Source organism: Meleagris gallopavo, chromosome 28, assembly GCF_905368555.1.
Source record: "Meleagris gallopavo chromosome 28, MGAL_WU_HG_1.1, whole genome shotgun sequence".
Classification (NCBI taxonomy): domain Eukaryota; kingdom Metazoa; phylum Chordata; class Aves; order Galliformes; family Phasianidae; genus Meleagris; species Meleagris gallopavo.
Window position 1 is genome coordinate 2,991,595 of NC_139431.1, and position 18,098 is coordinate 3,009,692.

Consider the following 18,098-nt stretch of genomic DNA (forward strand, 5'->3'; position numbering starts at 1 on the left):
ACTTTTGCAGGAATCCCAGGGGGCTGCTGAGCTCTGGGAGCAGAGCTTGAGGTTTAAAGCAGCCTGAGAGCAATAGCAGGAGAAAAGCGACAGCATCCAGAGCTCTTTAGGAGCTGCTTAGCTCTGCTTTTGGGGAGGCCAAAAGGGTCTGGTCCCAGCACGCTGCCACGGGTGGGCAATGGGCCCCTCTGCAGGGAACAGCGGCTGCTCCCCCTGCCCTCCCTTCTGCCAGCACCAGACATAGGAAGAAGTCCATTTAGGTAAGGTTTAGCCCACGGAAATGTACATTTACTTCTCCCGAGACAGACTAATTACATCATAATTCCCTTATAAATATGGTGTGTAATCCTTCTGTGAGCACAATCAAACAATAACGAATGCCTGATAGCACAGCCACAAACAAACAGACCTCCATCACCTGTTACATCCCTCATGTAATCAGGGACGGCGTTTCTGATGAACCAAGGGCAGAGAAACGAAGCTCTACAAAGCAACCCCAGCAGCACCACAAAGAAGCACCATCTCAGGGTGCTGCAAGGCATCACAGAATCACCTGGTGTTGGAAGAGACCCATCTGGTCCCACTCCCCTGCAATGAGCAGGGACACCCACAGCTCCATCAGGTGCTCAGAGCCCAACCAGAACCAACCCCACTGCAGTTTCACTGTGCTCTCCTCCCATCTATTCTATTTTATGCTGAGTGTGAAGAGGACGCAAGAGAAGAGCAGAGAAGGACAGATGTTTTCTTGTTCTTGTGCAATTATTTACACAGGAGAGAGTAAATAATCAGCCTTTTGAGAGCAAATAATCAACCTTTTCCCCTACAAGTTTGAGAAGTCTATTATGGTTCAACTACATTTGCCTAGGTTAAATATTTTATACATTTAAAATATGACATCGAGAAGAAAAGAAATCTTGCAAACAGCAATAGGAGGACATTTTCTTGCCTCGCTCTGTTTTAAGCTCTGGGCAGGGAAGGATGTCTCAGCTCTCCAGATGTCATTCAGAACCTGCTGCCATCACTCTCTGTGCCTGCCTGCCACAAAGCAAACACAGAGGGAGAGAAATGGATTTGCTGGTGGTGGATATTAAGCACCCACTGGGGTCTGGGCTCTGTCCTTGGAGCTTTTTAATCCCCTGCACTGCATGGACAGCACACACTTGCCACTTCAATAACCCGAAGTAAATAAAACCCAAAGAAAATTCCTTTCAGGTGTGTTTGTTTGGGGAAAACTTCTTTCTTGAGCTCTGACTATAGGGAATATATTTTATTACTGACTGTGACATCTCAAAATGCAGCAACTGAACTTAACTGGCAGAGAAAGGCACACTGTGCCCTTCTGCATCGCTTTCACTCCTGGAGATTCCTATTCCTTATCAGAGAGAACACACAGAAGGGTTCTTTGCTGCCTCGGAGCTGTGCTGGGTGCTCGATTCCAACAGAAGAACCCAAAAGTCTGAGGATGGACTACTTATATTCCTGGTTGGAGATAGGAATAAGTAACCATACAAAATAAATAGAAATTTTCAAGCTTTGTTTGGAGAAGCACGGCCAAATTAAGGTGGATTTTCTTCTAACCTGAAGCTCAGATGGAAGTTGAAGGTCGCTGTTTGTTTGCTTCAAACCTGCACGTCCCTCTTGCAGCGCTGGCTCATTACAGCTTGCTCCTTGTTTTGGTACAGAAAACATCTGGCACTGTTCTCTACGTCAACATATGTAAATGACACAAATCCAGCTGAAGATGCGACGGCTTCACGATGACTCCCAGGAGAATCACAGCTGAAGATGCAGTACTCTGTGTTGGAGCTGGATTCTAAGAGCTGGACTTGATGACCTGCATCCTTCCCACTCAGGATATTGATCGTTTGACATTACTCACACCCACTTCTGTGTTCCTATCTGAAGTCAGACACTCCGTTCATCATTTTGACCGCTGTTTTCGTGCCAACTGTTAGAGCCTTGCCTGGCTGTGCTGTGATATTTGGGAACTACCCTCCAGGTAGAACAAATGTTGTTTTATTTGCTGGGTGGAAATTTGTTAAATAAATCATAGATTCATAGTGGCATAAGAAATTAGCAATAAACCGTGCCTGGAAGGTTAGACAGATTGTATTTCCAAATAAGCAGGAGGCCACTTTGCAATTCAAAAGGGAGATATTGGGAGATGGAAGGCGCATCTGTTAATCATGTTTCCCCAATACCCAAAAGGCTGTTAGCTGGCATCCCAGCACAGTTGAATACCAACGACTAGGAGCCCCTTTTGAATCAGCTCCAGTAAGCTCTGCCCTGGAACTCGGATGTCCTCAGCCATGGCTGGGAGCAGAGTGCTGGTTCCCATACTGGTGAGAGCCCTGTGCCATTACTGCATTACCCTTTCCATCTAAAACACCGCGGGGCATTATTAGTCTGGAAGCTTTGACATTTAGTAGGGGCTGTGGCCTGGAGTGCTCTTTATTTGACAATTACGTATGAGTTTCTCTTAGAAAAGAATACATATAAAGACTGTTTCTGAAAGCTCCCTTCAAAGTGACATCTGATGAATTTAAATAATAGGTTTTAGCGCTGCTAACACTTCCAAACATTTTTACACTTCTTATAACCTTTACAAACCCTTTGTTCCTCTTCCTGATCATTTTGTAACCCCGATCTACCTGGAAATGCCTCAAATAAGTGGTTGGAAAAGAAGCTGAAAGCCTCTTCATCCTTTTATTGTGTCCTGAATCGCTGGCGATATCAAATGCTCTTTCTCAACACGAGGTGGGAGAAAGGAAGTGTCTCCTGAACAGATTATGGGTCAGGCTATGGATTTGATTCTTCTCACACACGAAAACTGATGGAATCAAAATAACTCCTGCTTTGCAGCTTTCATTTTACGGGGGGGAAAGAGTTTAATGACTTACATTGAAAAAAAAAAAAAAAAATCCAGATTATGAGTATGGAGCTTTTCGCATTCTGAAGTTCTTTTCCATCAGATTTCCCATCGTGCTGCAAAAGAGCACTTTGTTTTCCAGCAAAGGACCAGCCCCATCCACCGGGGGGCTTCACCCACAGGGCTGCAGTGGACCACGATGGCTGTGCTCCTGCAGGCAGGCAGCCAGCAGCCACTGGGACCTTTATTCTGCTCTGCCATTCCCCAGATCCCTCTGGTGCTCCTTCTTGGGCAGCAGCTAGCAGCCCTTGTTATTTTTTCCCCCCCTTAAAGTACCCAGAGGAAAAAAAAATACTAATGAAAGCGAGGCCAACAGAAGTTCAGATAAAGCAGAAGTGATGCTCGGTGCTGGAGGGCAGCTCAGACCTAGAATGCAGTTTAGATAAACAAGGATTAATTGTCATTCTGTTGGTCTGCGAGGCAACTGATATCGCATATAATTAAATTATTTTGCAATTATTACTTCATGAGTGCTTAACCAAGAAGAATAAAGGTGGGATTTTTTTTTTTTTCCTATCTTGCAAAATAGTTCCATGTTCTGAATATTTTGTTTTACTGTATTAGCTTGTGTAAACTGCATCAGTGCTTGTTTCCCTTTTCTCTTATGTGCCCATTGGGTTGTTTACTTACAGGGATTGAAGTCAGATGCGGCTTGCCCTCACAAGCAGCACTGAATTTCTAATAAATATGTAAATAATATATCTCTGAGCTGTTGCCTTTGGCATTTGTTCATGCATTATCCTCTGCAATAGTCCCTCTGCTGCGAGCACACCCTTGTTTTGCTCGGGAGGTGCTCTGCCCTCCCTGTGCCAGCAGTCTGTGCAGAAGGCAGTGCACAGAACAGATCGAGAGAGGAGGGGAGCCCTGAGCTCAGCACGGTGCCCTGTGTCATTGGTGGCCTTGAGAAATCCCTGCGGCTCCAACAAGCAGGAAAATCTCATCATCTAGAAATAAAGTGATGCTGCCACAGGGTGAAAGGGGACGTAAGCAAGCCCTGAGCTGAGCTTTATCTGGTTGCACGCTCTGCTCTCACTGTGTGTTTGGCCATGGAGCTTCACCCTCTGCCCAGAGCTCAGCTCAGGGTGCTCAGAGCTGGGCAGGGTGAGAGGGGGCAAGGGCAAAGAGAAGCAGAAATCCAGGGGAAAAGCTGATCCTTCAGGGCACAGTGTGACCTCGGAGGGATGAGACCCTCTGCAGTTTAAACCACACCACACAGATATTGTATCCATAGAAAGAGAGGGAGGGCAGAACCCCTAGTGCAGGAAAGTGAGCCCTGCTGCAGACTTCACCCTTCCTTCAGGCTTTTGCTTCAGATGCTGAACGATGCTGCAGACGTTAAAGCAGAGCCCCAAAGCACGGGGTGCCCTGTGCAGGCTGCAGGCAGCTCCTGCCCTACAGCCCCTTTCTGTATCACCACTCAGCTCCAAAGGGACACATCCCCTCTGGTTGCTGGCATGGGGACACCTCAGGAGGGGACAGGAGAGGGCACAGTGACACTGAGGATGTCAATGCTGTGTTCATCCATGCAGGGGATGCATCCCCATGGGAGCTGCTGCACCCCAGCCCAGCCCATGTCGATGTGGCCAATTCTGACCTTTTTTTAAATTTTTTTATTCTCTGGTTGTAGTTTTCAGGTCCTTTCTTCAACCAAGAGGGAAGGGCTGTGGCCTTTCTCAAGCATGGAAATCTGCGTTTTCTGTCTGGGAAAACAAAGGGAATCGAAGTAGAAAAGTGTTAACATCCAGATCTGAGCTCGGGCCAGAAAATGGGAAGTCCAGGCTGATGAAAATGGCCAGCAAAGACCAAAGTGGCTGTAAGCTTGTCCCTTTACTCCTTCCCTTTCCTGTGTGGAACAGTCCTGTTGTGCTAATGGGGGATGCTAAGCCACGCACGCAGAGCTGCAGACACAAATAGATCCCTAATTGCTTTCCTGGGCTGAAGCTTAAAGAGATAAGACAAAGAGGATGGAGAAAAGAAAGCGTTATTTATTTGGGGGAGACCAGAAGGTGATGACATTTCCTTCGTTCAACCAATGAGATGATGAATCTTTTTGCTCCGGAGGTGCAGCATCCCCACAGGTACCCATAATCCCAGCACACAGCACTCCTATCTAACAGCAGAGGAATGCTTTGTGCCTCTGGTGCTTTATCAACAAAATGCCCTACTGTAGCTGCTTGGCCTTTGGAGATTATTTTCTCAGGGAAGCTGTCATCACGCAGCTGATTAATTACTCTAATAATCATAATTTTTTTTCTAATAAAACACCCTCTCTTCCCATTCATTAACTACATTGCAGGTAGGTGACAAAGGTAATTATTCTCTAGAAGTACTTCTGAATTATCTTTTCTAATCCAGCCCGTGCTGACATTTTTGAGAGTAAAAAACATTTTGTCTTTCTTTCATGAGTGGGGTGACATTTGAATATGCAAACAGTGTCAAAGCCTGCCCTCCGGATGTTTTCCTGAACTATGATTTATGAGGGCTGGCTATTGTATTTTCTATCATAGACCTAGAAAGGTCATTAGACAAAGAGGCTTCCCCTGCAGGGGTCTTTTGCCATCTTTATCTTCTGATATTTATTTATTTTTTTCCTTAAACACCAGGCAGGAGATGTGCTGTGAGCTCTCTCGTATGTCTCTGCTATTCGTTAGTTATTTATACGTGAGCACAAAAGTCCCATGCAACACTCCAGGCACTGAGATCCACATGCATTCCTTCAGACCCACCAACCCAATGACCCTGATGAAGCCCACCTTGAGCCGGGGGGGGGGGTCTCTGATTGCATGCTGCAGGAGGTGAGAGCTGGGTGGGGTGGGAGGAGAAGCAAAACCAATCTCCAAACCCACTGCCACATCCGATAGGTGGGGATGGATCTCCAGAACATCTGGAGTGCCGAAGTTTTCATAGAGTCATAGGATCGTAGGATGGTTTGGGTTGGAAGGGATCTTTATGATCATCTAGTCCCAACCCCCTGCTGTTGGCAGGGACATTTCCATAGCCCAGGTTGCTCACAGCCCCATCCAGCCTGGCCTTGAATGCTTCCAGGGAGGGAACATCCACATCCTCACTGGGCAACCTGTTCCAGTGTCTCACCACCCTCACAGTAAAGAATTTCTTCTTAATATCTAGTCTAAACCTCCCCTCTTCCAGTTCAAAGCCATTTTCCCTCGTCCTGCTGCTAATAATGTCCAGTTTTGTTCTTTCCTCTTTCAGATGCTCTTCAAGCAATTTACAGTGAAAACATTAAGGATTTCTATCTCCACAGTTAAGGGAAGGGGTCATGATCAAGTACAGTAGATAAAATGCAACTCAGTGGATAAAGTCACACACGAGCAGAGCGGAAGGAAGCTCCCATGGATAAGACACACTGACATATTTAGCTCTTTCAGAAACATCTCTCCCATCCTCTGCGCTGCCTCCCACAAACATTTACAGCTCCCCAAAGCTCAGGTGCATGAAACCAGCCAGCCTGCCCCAGGGGCAAGGAGCTGCTGGCAATGGGAAAGGTGCAACCCCAGCAATGTAGCCCTACTTCCACACGCAGAGCAGGTTTAGATGCTTACTGCATGCACAGGCAGACGATGGAGCGCGGGTCCTGGCCCGTAATTAGCAAAGCTGGGTAAACAGTGCAACAGCTGTTCTGCAAACATCAGTCTACACGCTTAAATTAACTTCTCATTGCCCCTGCCCTTTCCCCTTTTGCTCTTCATTGCCTGTAAGTGGTTGTTGGGATTGGATTTGCTTATGCAAACATTTCCAGAAAGCCGCTGTAAGTCTCAGGTAGAAGTACTCAGGAAAAAAATGCATATCCATCAGCAAGTTCATGTGCAGTTGAGAAGGAAGTCAAGAGCATCCTCATGTTACATGAAATCCTAAAAAAAAAAAAATAGATTGGAAGAGACCCAAGGATTATCTAGCCCAAGCACCTGCTGCAAAGCAGGCCGACTTCAAAGTTCAGTCAGCTTTGTCCAATTGCTATTTATTAAAACTTAACCAAATAGATGGATCCAACTCCAGCTCCCAGCGAAGGGGAACAGCTGCCAAAATAATCAAAGGAAGAACTCTGGCCGCTGACATAACTTCATCCTTTGCTCATGGCTGTTCCTGCAGCTGCCTCCCTGCAGACTCCCCTGCCCCATCCCAGCTGTGCCCGGCACCTTGTGCTGCTGTCATCATGATCTCATTCAACATGTTCCATAACAGAACTCCACAACATTGTTTTCGGTGTAAGCAGAGCCAGAACAGTGGAGAGATGCTGGTCACTGCAAACAAAATGCTGTTCTGCAGTCTTGGCTGGCAGTGTTTGAGGTTGAACAGAATATCTGAATCTCATGTTAGGCGCCCACAGACAACAGCTCAGCTCCCGTGTTTATTAAAGCTACAGGGTTAGAGCTAGCCTAGAGAAAGTGAGGATAAATTGATGTCTTTATGGTAAAGCCAGAAGCCAGCCTGCAATTCCTGCAGTGTGCTTTGAACAACACTCTGACACAGACTGCAGCTGGGGCCGGATTCTGCACGAGGTGCTCAGGGAACAGCACTGCTCAGCAGAGGAGAGGCAGAGGCAGAACCACAGGGAGGAAGTCCTGCAGCTCTGCCCAGGACAGTTGTTTCTGTAGCTTTACCAACAGGCAACAAATGCATCGAGACGAGTTACAGCACTGAGCAAGGTGAGATTCATGAGGAACAGCCCCAAAAGGAGGAAAAGAGGGGTTAGAAAGAAAGGCTTGATTTGAATGCACACTGCAAACTATACATCTATCCTGCAAACATCCACATTCAATATAAACCTGTTATTTCTGTAGGGATATTTACAACAGTTTGCTTGACTTCATTCTGCACCAATCAAAGATGGCATCCTGCTTTTCAGCAGCATTGAGAGTTGCCCTGCATCCCTAACCAATGCCTTCCCAGGACAGGCTATGCTGGGATGATGGTTGAGATCACCTCCTGAACTTCTACCCTGGTGCAGCATGAAATTAAGTTACCCAATACTTGTAAAACATTTACGGATTCTCAAGAGTTATTATATTAAATTACTATTAAAGCACATTTTGACTACGATTAGATTAGCCCAGCTCATAGCAGGGCTTTGAAACCCCGTGGTCTCACCTCTCCAACCCCTGTGAGAAGATCACAGTCCCCATGCCAGCAAACTGCTCCAAGAAAAGGGCCCTGTGCACAAAGACGTTTAGCTCTGCATTGGCCAAAAGGACAGAAAACTGGGGCCAGAGAAGAGGACTGCTTCTTATGGAGCTAGGCAGCCACTGCTCCCTGTGCCTGGCTTTCCTTCATGGGAAGTCACCTCTGAATCTGCAGATGGGATTTCTCTGGCAACGTTTATAACCAGCTCCAAGTGAAACATTTCTCATGTCCTGTTTATATTTGTACCTTAATAACCCATCTTTGGTTGTCATAACGTGAAGGCATCGTACTTCATCAAAAGCAGTGCCCCTGTGAAAGCGTCACCTTGTGGCACTCGTGGTGAGATAACAATTTGCTGGTACATTTACTTCCACTGTCATTTTAACTGAGCTTAAAAGCGAGAAGAACCACCAATTCCCAATGCAATCTGCTTTACACAGCTTAAACAGGTGGAAAAAAAAACCAAAACCACGCAACAAACCACAACACCTGCGTGATTGCTCTCAGCCCTCCTGCTCAAAAGAGCCACTTTTAATGGCTTTGCCACCAACAGCCGCCTGTGGATCACACAGCAGCTCCTCTCATGGCATCCCCGAGGGATGGAGGGGAGGCAAAAAGATGGAGATTGCAATGCCTGAAATCCATTTCCTTTGTTTGCTGTTGCTCTCTGCACCCCGCAGTGCGTGGAGCTCATCAGTAACAGCGTTGGGTTGGAGCCCGCGTGCTTCCATCCATCTGCTCAGGGCTGCTCTCCTCCCCACGACAGGAAGGTATCACTTTGCAGACCCGAGGAACACGCGCCCCGTTATGCCATCACCACCAATTCAGCCTCAGGGCAAAAGCAAAAGTTGAGAACTCATTTCAACTTGGGAAATATTTCTGCATCTGGAGAACCGAGCTGAGACACGCGATAACAGACAACTGCTACCAGCAGCCTGCCCTCCTTAGCAGCTCATTTTGCACTCCCGGGGTAATGTCGTATGGCTGGTGTCCCCCTGACAGTTTGAGCATGAATTTCCATTATTAGTTTTGCAATTTGAACGTATTTTGTCCACATCGAACTTCACCGCTCTGACTTTCTGCCTGCAATCTCTTTTTGCCAGTTCTACCTGGCTCCCTGGTTTAATTGAGATCATTCCCACGTGCTTTCCTTGCTGAGGCTGCCAGGCAGCCCCTGGCTTCTGATCCTGAATACCACCAACTACCAGTTATGATTCCTTTGCCATCATGGCCCAGCTTGAATTATCCAGACAGGATGTGAGGATGGAGAAGCTGATGAGCCTTTAAGCAGACTTCTATTATTTATGTATATATGCACAACAGCTCCTATGTACCAAAAGATGTGCTGGGAGGTATTTTTCAGATTTCAGAATCATGAATGGCACAGCCACTTCATTTAGCAGCTCTATGTCCATATAGGTATTGAATGGACACTGCCTCTCTGGTTGTAAGTAGTGGAGGAAGGACGTGGTTTGACTCAATCTTATCTGACTTATTAAGAAGAAATAATTAAATTTAGGTATATATTAGCATACCTAGGAGTATTTACACAGGAAATGGGATCTATATAAACCCTCAACACCAAGAGCTTGCTGAGAGTCACCATGCATGTGCATGAGGTCAGACAGAGCAAGCATGGGAATTAACACACACCGGTTTCCAGGAAGGACTGTCCATGCTTATTTACTCAGAAATACCCATTCAGACCCAGGAGAGACACTTGTAACACCTGAATATTAAATTCCAAAGATGAACTAAAAAGAACAGTGGAACTGAGTGGGTCTGAGGGCCATGCTTATATGCTCAGCCCTTTCAGGCACCTTTTCTCCAACTCATCTTTCTTTTCCAGTGGATCAGTAACCTCTCACAAAAGATCTGTCCTTTTTAATCATGCTCTTCCCTCCTCGGTCCATCCTCTCTACATACACAACTGTGCTGCATGGGTTGATCCCATCACAGAAGCCTCGGGGCTTCAGAAGAGTCTTTTTCAGCATGATTATATACATCTCTTCAACCTTCCTTGCCCCTTTCTTTTCTACTGCCATTCACCATTACAGAGCTCCAGTGCATTGCAAATTGAATGTGACAACAAGGCTCTACATGTGCATATATATAACATATATACATATCTAAAATCAGCAGAATATGTGTATCAATATGTGCTTATTTTTCTAAATGGTAATGAAGAATCCCATTGCTGGCACACTTCTCCCTGTAACTGATTGCTTTGCTTACTTTGTTCTGAATGAGCAGAACAGAGACAAACGCAGATCACAAAAGACTACAAATATTTGGTATGGCACGTTATTTTCTTCAAAAGCTGGGAATGAGCTAACCTAAAAGCTTTCTGTCTGCACGTTGTTTGATGCTTAGCTCTGGTTTGTGATTGCTCAGTCAGGTGAAGCTTCACACAGCACAATCTACTGGCTGTGAAACATCTTCCTTTTCCTTTCCTGCACCTCTTCATTGTTCTCATTGTTATCTTAAGTCCAGGACAGACTTTACCCACTTTGCTGTGGTGTTGGTTGTTTTTTTTTTGCTACAGGTTCTAGCCCCACTACAAGCCTGCAAATGCTGGAAAAGTTCTTATAAATGGACTGATTTACCCTAAATGTAGGCAAAAACCAAGCAACGCCCTTGTAGTGAATAGAAAATACATAAGAGGTGCACCATGAGTTTGAAATCCAACCAGGATGGAAAGATGGTGCTCTGTATTCTACCCAATCCCCATAGCTCTTCTTTCACAACTACTGCCATTATATTCCAAAAGCCACAGAGCAGATCAATAACACAATAATAATATTTACGACAGGTGATACAATAAGCATATAATAATCAGTCTATATAAGAAAACTACTACAAGGTATATAAAATTTCAGCTGTAAAATGAAGGCTGCATGTGAAAGCGAAAAAAATCCAGATTTTTTTTCCAGCATTATAGCTACCATTTCATCCCAGAATCCTCTGCAACCTTGAAAGGACTCTTTAAGTTTGCTTGCCACATTTAGAAAAGAAATGGCAAAGCCTTGGGAAGCTCACGACCCAAGTGCTCTTCCTTTCCCCACTAAGCTGCACTGACGTGGGAGACGAGAGCTGTAATTAGCAGAACGACTGCTGCTCCAGGAGCTGGGATCGCCAGCATCAAGTAGCTGAGGGCCACTCTTCTCTGAGATCAGTGCCCCTTGTGCCCTCCTTTCCCTTGATATCTCGCCTGCAGACAGTGCCTCTCACATCAAATAACAAAACGAGTGCTTTTGGTGAAGCCCTGAGAGCATCACACGCCAATGCCTGTGCGCACAGCAGTTATTTTTGCTCTTTGTCTAAGCTGCAGAAATGCTGGGGATTGAAACCTCCTTGTGATGCACGTGATTTGAGAAGGAAACTCCCCATCAGATCAGCACAGGAAGGCTTATGTTCAACAGCAGGGACTGGTGGTCCCACTCTGGTGCCCCATCAGGGGTTTCTTGAGGTAATGTGTGTGGTTTGTGTGATAAATTTGTGTTTGTGATGAAGCAAAACTCTTTCCTGGGATGAAAGCATTCTCTTTCTGACCCATTTACACTGATAACTGGCAATTCCAGGCAACAAACCTTCCATGCTTTACCACCTCCCCGAAGCAGTTGTACGTAATGCAAAGTACAAACCCAGAGCACTCAGCATCACCAAACGATCCAATTCACTCCGTGCCCAAAAACACCAACTTAATCAGCCCCAAACTTAATCAGCATTAACTCTTCAGCAAAGTGACTGCTGTGGGAGGGGAGATAGCCAAAATGCTAACCATCTCTTGTCAGGCTTCCAGTTGGGCTTGGTGCTCTGAAGCCCCCTCCATCTCCTGCTGCAGGAACACCTTGTTATCCTCCTGGCCCACCCTGCCTGCGAGCGAGCGCTCCTCCGTGCCGACAGATGGGAGGGCTGGCAGAGGACAGCCATGTCTGTGCATTAATTATGTCAAGGGCAGCATTCCCAGATGAGAGCGGTAAAGCATCCATCTCCACGAGGTTTACCAGCCCACGGCTAAAAAGATTTGCCATCAGCAACCCCGTCTGCAGATAGATTAACTCTTCCTCTCCTTCCTGCTTGCTGTGAGCTCTATAACCACGTCCAATGAAGTTCTGACATGGTGACAATTAGAACAGCATCATTGCATTCTCTTTTGGTTTGCAATTTCTACCTTCCCCAGTGTTCTCTTTTTATTTCCAGGTCTCCGTTATGTTTCCTGAGCAATCCACCAACCATCAGAACCCACATCACCTCTGCCTGCAGACATTGCCTTTATCCTGCACACATCCCATCACTGGGCCAAGGAGAGATTTATAGAGAGCCCTATGAGCATCAATAGCTACCATAGCAGCGCAGGCACCGCTGAGCCAACAGCAGGGCAATCAGAGAGAAACTTCCCCAGAGTTAAGCAGGGATGCCCACTGCACCCTATGGGGACAGCACTACCCAGGAGCACAGCAGAAGGAGCATTATATCTGCACATCCCAGGACAAGTCCCATGTTCCGAAAAGGAGAGATGCAAGCACTGACCTACACAAAACCCCAGCTTGTGTATGGGGAGGAAAAGATCAGCAGGTGATCTGCTGACATCAGGGCTGTGATTCAGCCTCCCATGCAGACGTACATTTCACTGTGAGAAGGTTTTTGGAGGATGTCAAATAAAAACGTATTTGTGTTTAACAATTAAGTGTAATTGGCAAGTGCTAATGGCTCTGTGATCGCAAAACTGGGGGAAAAAAAGCAAAGGGGAAGAAACTAGTTTGAAGGGATTTTATCTAATTTCATTTTAATTAGATCCTTTTTCTAACTGAGTTTCTAATTTTTCAATTAGCAATTAGCAGCTGCAACTCATTCTGAGCGTCACGAGGTGCCAGAGACACTAATTACACCGCAGGAGTAGGAGGCTGAAAATGAGAAATAAAATTATCCATGAATGTTATTAGAAGAAAGGAATGATTACATTCTGTAATAATATACTGATGTGAGCCTAATTAGATTGAAGGATTGGGGGGAAAATAGGAGATTTAAAAATGGGTGATATTTGGAAGCCTATAAGTCACCTTTTTGTTATTAATAATGATGAGGTGGATTGCTTGGAGAAAAAGCACTTTCGGACAGAGGTGACTGCACCCAATCATCCAGCAAAGGTTCCAGCAGTGGAAGGTGGGCAGGGGGCAGTGGGACATACCAGGATCCCCAGGTCTGTCTCAGCACCATGAGTTCTCCCACCGTCCTTCCATGCCTCTGCAAAACCGCTCTGCTCAGTGCAGAAGTGCCTCAAACAAACTTCTCTACCTTTGGGCACAAGGGAGAGCTATGCAGCATTTTGTGCATCCAGCACAGCTAGAAAAGCTCTAACAGGCCCTCAACCTGCTGAAGGAAAGGCAGAAAGCACCGTCCCTATGGGAGAAAGCTGTTCAGTCATACGCATGGGCACCACAGGGGACCAAGTGAAAACCTATAAAGAGCCACTTGATAGCAAAGAGGGAATGCTGCACTGAATCCATTTATTTCCACTTTTAAAATACACCGATTTTTCTTTGTGAATCAATAATCTCCTGCACTTGATTTAGTAATGGGAGCAACCTGCTCCAGCGTGCACAACCCGCGTTTTGGAACCACTTCAAGAGACCCCCAGTAATAAATGATTACATCCAAATGTGCTTCTCAACAAAATTTATGAGCTCCCATTCATCCCACTCCCCTATTTGTCTTTATATATCTCACAGCATTTGCCACTAATTATATTCCTCTTTATAATCTGTGCTCCCCAGTTAAGGGATGTAATTGATAGCTTCTGAAAAATCGTTAATTCCAAAATGGACCAGCAGTGCTTTGTCACGCTGCTTCCTCTGCTTCCATTACTGCTTTTCTTCCCAGCATCGCCAGCCCCAGCACTGAGATGCTTCACAGCTCAGAGAAGATCCAATAATGGTGCGATAATGAAAGAGGGAAAAGCATGGTGAATTAAACCCAAATTCTTTGCCATTAGTTGATAGAAAACTATAGCTGAAGGACGTGCAGAAGCGGCCCGTGGTGCTGTATGCCTTTCCTTCAGCCTCATGCTCACTCCTCGTGACTCCTTTCCTGGGGTGAAAGATGAGCGTGGAATGACAACGGCGTTTGGGGGAAGAAGAAAAAAAGGAAAAAAAAGAAAAAAAAAGCATTTAAAATTCAGCTGTTGTAGCATATGGTCCTCTTGAGCTGGAAATTGTCTTTGCAAGCGTCTCTGCTTTGTTGCGTGACACTGGAGCTCGGTGATTTAGGGGCAGTGGGATGCAGCCTTTAATAAATAAAGCCGACATTTATTGCAGGGGAAAGGAAGGAGAGAGGCAACAGAGGTAAACAAGGAAGCCTGAAGCACTCAAGGCTTTCAATCCTGCTAACAAACTGGAGCTAGCCAGTCTGGAGAGCCAAGCTGAGAATGTGGGGAGCTGCCTTCATGGACCAAGAAGAGGATGGCCCACAGGACACCAACTACTTACTGCCCATCACCACCAAGTGTGCCCCACAGGATCTCGAGCAGCATCCACACAACACAAGGCTGCAACCAGCAGTGTGTTCAGAGCTGTGTGGCAATGGTGACCCATCATCTGCTGCCAGAAAAGTGCTGCATCTGCAGGGCTTTGCAGGAGTGAAAAAACATAAAGAGGAGGAATGGAGCACTCAGAAGCACTCAGCTCCCGCTTCGAGCTGCAAAGGCAGTATTTCCAAAAGCACAACCATCATTTTAAAACTTCTAACTCCTAAAAAAAATTTAAAAAAAAGCCAGTCAATCAAACACTTTGAACCTTTTACTTCAGAGTCATTTCAGGCTTCCGAAAAAAAGGCAAAAAAATCCAGATGCTAACTATACAAAGCAAGGCAGCAAGGCTGTTTTTCCCTGCTGAGATTTCATTCCTCTACCAGGAGAAGGCCAACCATTAGACCGAGGCCTCTCATACTGATGGCCATCAGATCCTCCCACCTATCCGTATTCCCAATCTTTCCATGTCATTGCTTGCCAGACCTTGCAGAAAGCAGGCAGAGACACACAGCTAGTGACTCACCAGCAAATGATCAGATGGCTGTGCAATTTGTCACCACCTTTTTCCATCATCCTACGTACTCCTGGCTAACCTGGGGATGCTGCAATTCAGCCAGCAACAGCTTCCAGGAGGCTTCAGGAAAATGTCTATTTTGTGCAGATCAAAGACTAAAAGTGGTGGAACTGGTCCCGAATTCTCACTCAGAAGGAAACACCCTGAGATCTGCCAGCGTTCCTTAAGGAGCCATTTGCTGGTGGTAACGTGTGTCAACAAACCTTTGGGAGTCAGTATTTATTTGTGGAAATGTCACACGGCTCAGCACCCACCACGGCAATCCAAAGGAGCTTTTTGTGAGGAAAAAAACATCACTTCAGATCTCCGGATACAACTCAAATGGCCTCCAAAAACCCCCAGGAGGCCACGCACGTAGAACTTGTAAACCACAAAGAGAACTTGTAAATAATCAGATGCTTGTCTGCTAAGCTAAAACAAACACAGAAAAACCAACACGTTTTTAAAGCCTTTCTGAAGTCAATAATACTTGGCGTTCAGATGGAGTCCAGTTAGTGGAAACCACCCCACATCCCCAGGATCCCCATATCCCTGCTGTAGGACCATCCCCCTCCCACTGCCAGCCCCACACAGGGAACTCTTTTCTTCACTACAGAGCTGACAGAGAATCATGTGTTTTAGATAAATATTTCTACCATCTCATTTGACACCAAACAAGCAGCAAAAATATGGCCCATCACAAGAAATATCAGTATAATGTTCCAATTTTCCACCATTTGACAGCAATCAAGTAGAGACTAATGGCTTTCCTCTGTGACTAAATCATTTAGAGACCAAGGTATTCTGTCTCGTTCTCATTAGAAAAAAAAATAATATTCCAATAATCTCATTATCCCGATGTGAATAACAGTAACAATACACCAAGACTAATGGCTCCTCCAGCACACGGGCTCAGCAGCATTGCTGTCTCCTCCTCCAAGGCAAGGCAAGTTCCCACTGCTCCTTCCACAATCAGAAGACTTTTATGTACTATTTTTTAACTAACTTCGACGGGAAAAGAGTGTGTCATGGAATGTTAAACTTTATGGAAATTCTCCTAGAGAATAACATAATTTCACGGCGCATTACTCTACAATGACCTGGTACTTGAACAATTAATTTTTAAGGTATTGCCTTTTTCTTCCTGTGCTGTATTTAGCTTTCTCCTAAACCGTCAACAATATCAGGACTCTTTCTTTCCCTTTACGATCTGAGGAGATGGTTTAAACCTCACAGCACGAGCTACATTTTCACAATCCATCATGCAGAATATTTTGTTTGAAAACAGCGAAGGAGGGGAACCAAGATTCCTCAGGATTTACCTTAATTATTTCTACTCCGTGAATATATGGCCATTTCTCAGCCAGCCTTACTTTCTGCTGAATGCCCTCCAGAATTCCCCAGAACCCAGTGGAGCTGATCTTTTGACCACAACCCAACAATACGCCGTGAACTCCTGCTTTAAGATCTGGCAAAATCAGCGCTGCTCCCATCACAGCTGGGAGAGCATAGGAGGGCAATAATTGCTGTGCTGGCTAACGAAGGCTCACAGTGTGCTTCCAAGGGGACCAAATCCCAAGGGTTTATCCCCAGTCCTGCAGCAGTGCCCTCAGGCTTAAGGATTTGAAATCATAGTGGCTAAGTCCCATCAGAGCCACTGTTGCGTTTGCAGGGGTGCCAGCTGTAGTGTGACATGTGTAAGCCTACCTTCCACCTGAGGAAACTGCCATTCCTGGGTTTGGTTATTGTTGTTTTTTTGCTACCCAGTAATATGTTGATTCTAATTTGTGCACGTCTGCAATTTCTATGGAACCGTGCAAAACGAGGATCAGAAAGTCATTAGAGCATGTCTCTTCCAACCCATATGTTTTCGTGGCAATATTAATCAAGCTGAGTAGAAACTCCCTTAGTGTCAGACATTATTCTCTTCTGCTACACTAATCGAGTGGATTAACTCTGCCATCTGTATATTAAAGTTACATATTTTGGTCTTCCTTCCATTGCATTCCTCACTTGCCATTCTTTCCTTGCAACAGATTAGCTCTGGAATGCACTACAAAAGTTTCCATAGCCATTAATACCGATCCACAGGCTGATGTGAGGTTGCAGGTCCTGAAAGGCAGGATCCTTCCCCTACAGCCTTGCCAAAATATTGCTCCAGATTTACCTTGTATCCTTCTGATGAAATCATCACTGCCCCATATAGGCTCTACAGCCTCCAGGAAATAAAGGTGATAGAAATGTCAGCATCAGAGATTGAGGATACAGCAGCTCACAGCTGACCATCAGCACACCATTAGGGACCCAAATGCCACATCTTTTTTCTCCATAGCCTTTATGGGCTCTGTGACAGCCAGTGCTCAGGGCTGGCAGGGCTGGAGGTGTGCCCATCAGCAAAGCTGGAGCACAGCAGCAGGTCCCATTGGCATTGCAGTGGGGCTGATGTCCTTGTGTCCTGGCTGAGCTCCAGCATGGGCAAGCACACATCTGCCCAGATGTCCTCTATTTTCAAATGAATACCTACTGCATTGCCTCTTCTGCCTCAGAGCTGGCTAATGGCCTTGCTGCTCCCTGCTCAACAGATGGTACGTTCTGTTCCAAAGACGGTTGGTTTTCTTTTTGATAGACAGCGATGTTGCACAGGCTGCAGAGTGCTTCAGGATCCACTGGGGCAAAGTGATTATATCTCAATCAATGATTTCGAGAAAGTAATTTATTGTTCCACCTTGGGAGCTTAAACTTAAGAGTTTTAAAGCATTTGAAGTCCTATGTGTAAGCAAACTAAAAAGAGCTGCAGCTATTGCTGCCCTGAACAGGAATGCTGCACAGGCACATGAGCAAAACCTATGAACAATCCTATAATTGAGCTGGTCTTGGAGTAATTCTACCTTGTACCCATACACTTCTTAGGAAAACTACCAAATAACAACATTTGCTTCCATTGC

At 45.7% G+C, this 18,098-nt stretch overlaps 1 long non-coding RNA gene across 2 annotated transcripts in view; it reads right to left on the minus strand.

The window, feature by feature from the left end:
* Nucleotides 1-4,648: 4,648 nt before the first annotated feature.
* Nucleotides 4,649-18,098, minus strand: part of LOC146542628 (uncharacterized) — a 34,292-nt gene continuing 20,842 nt past the window's right edge. The window contains exon 3 of one of the 2 annotated variants that reach the window (XR_014879885.1): nt 4,649-6,801. This is a non-coding gene — a long non-coding RNA (uncharacterized LOC146542628). Of the gene's footprint in view, nt 6,802-13,567; nt 14,162-18,098 lie in introns of those variants that run through there. The other variant, XR_014879886.1, reaches the window with a different exon arrangement.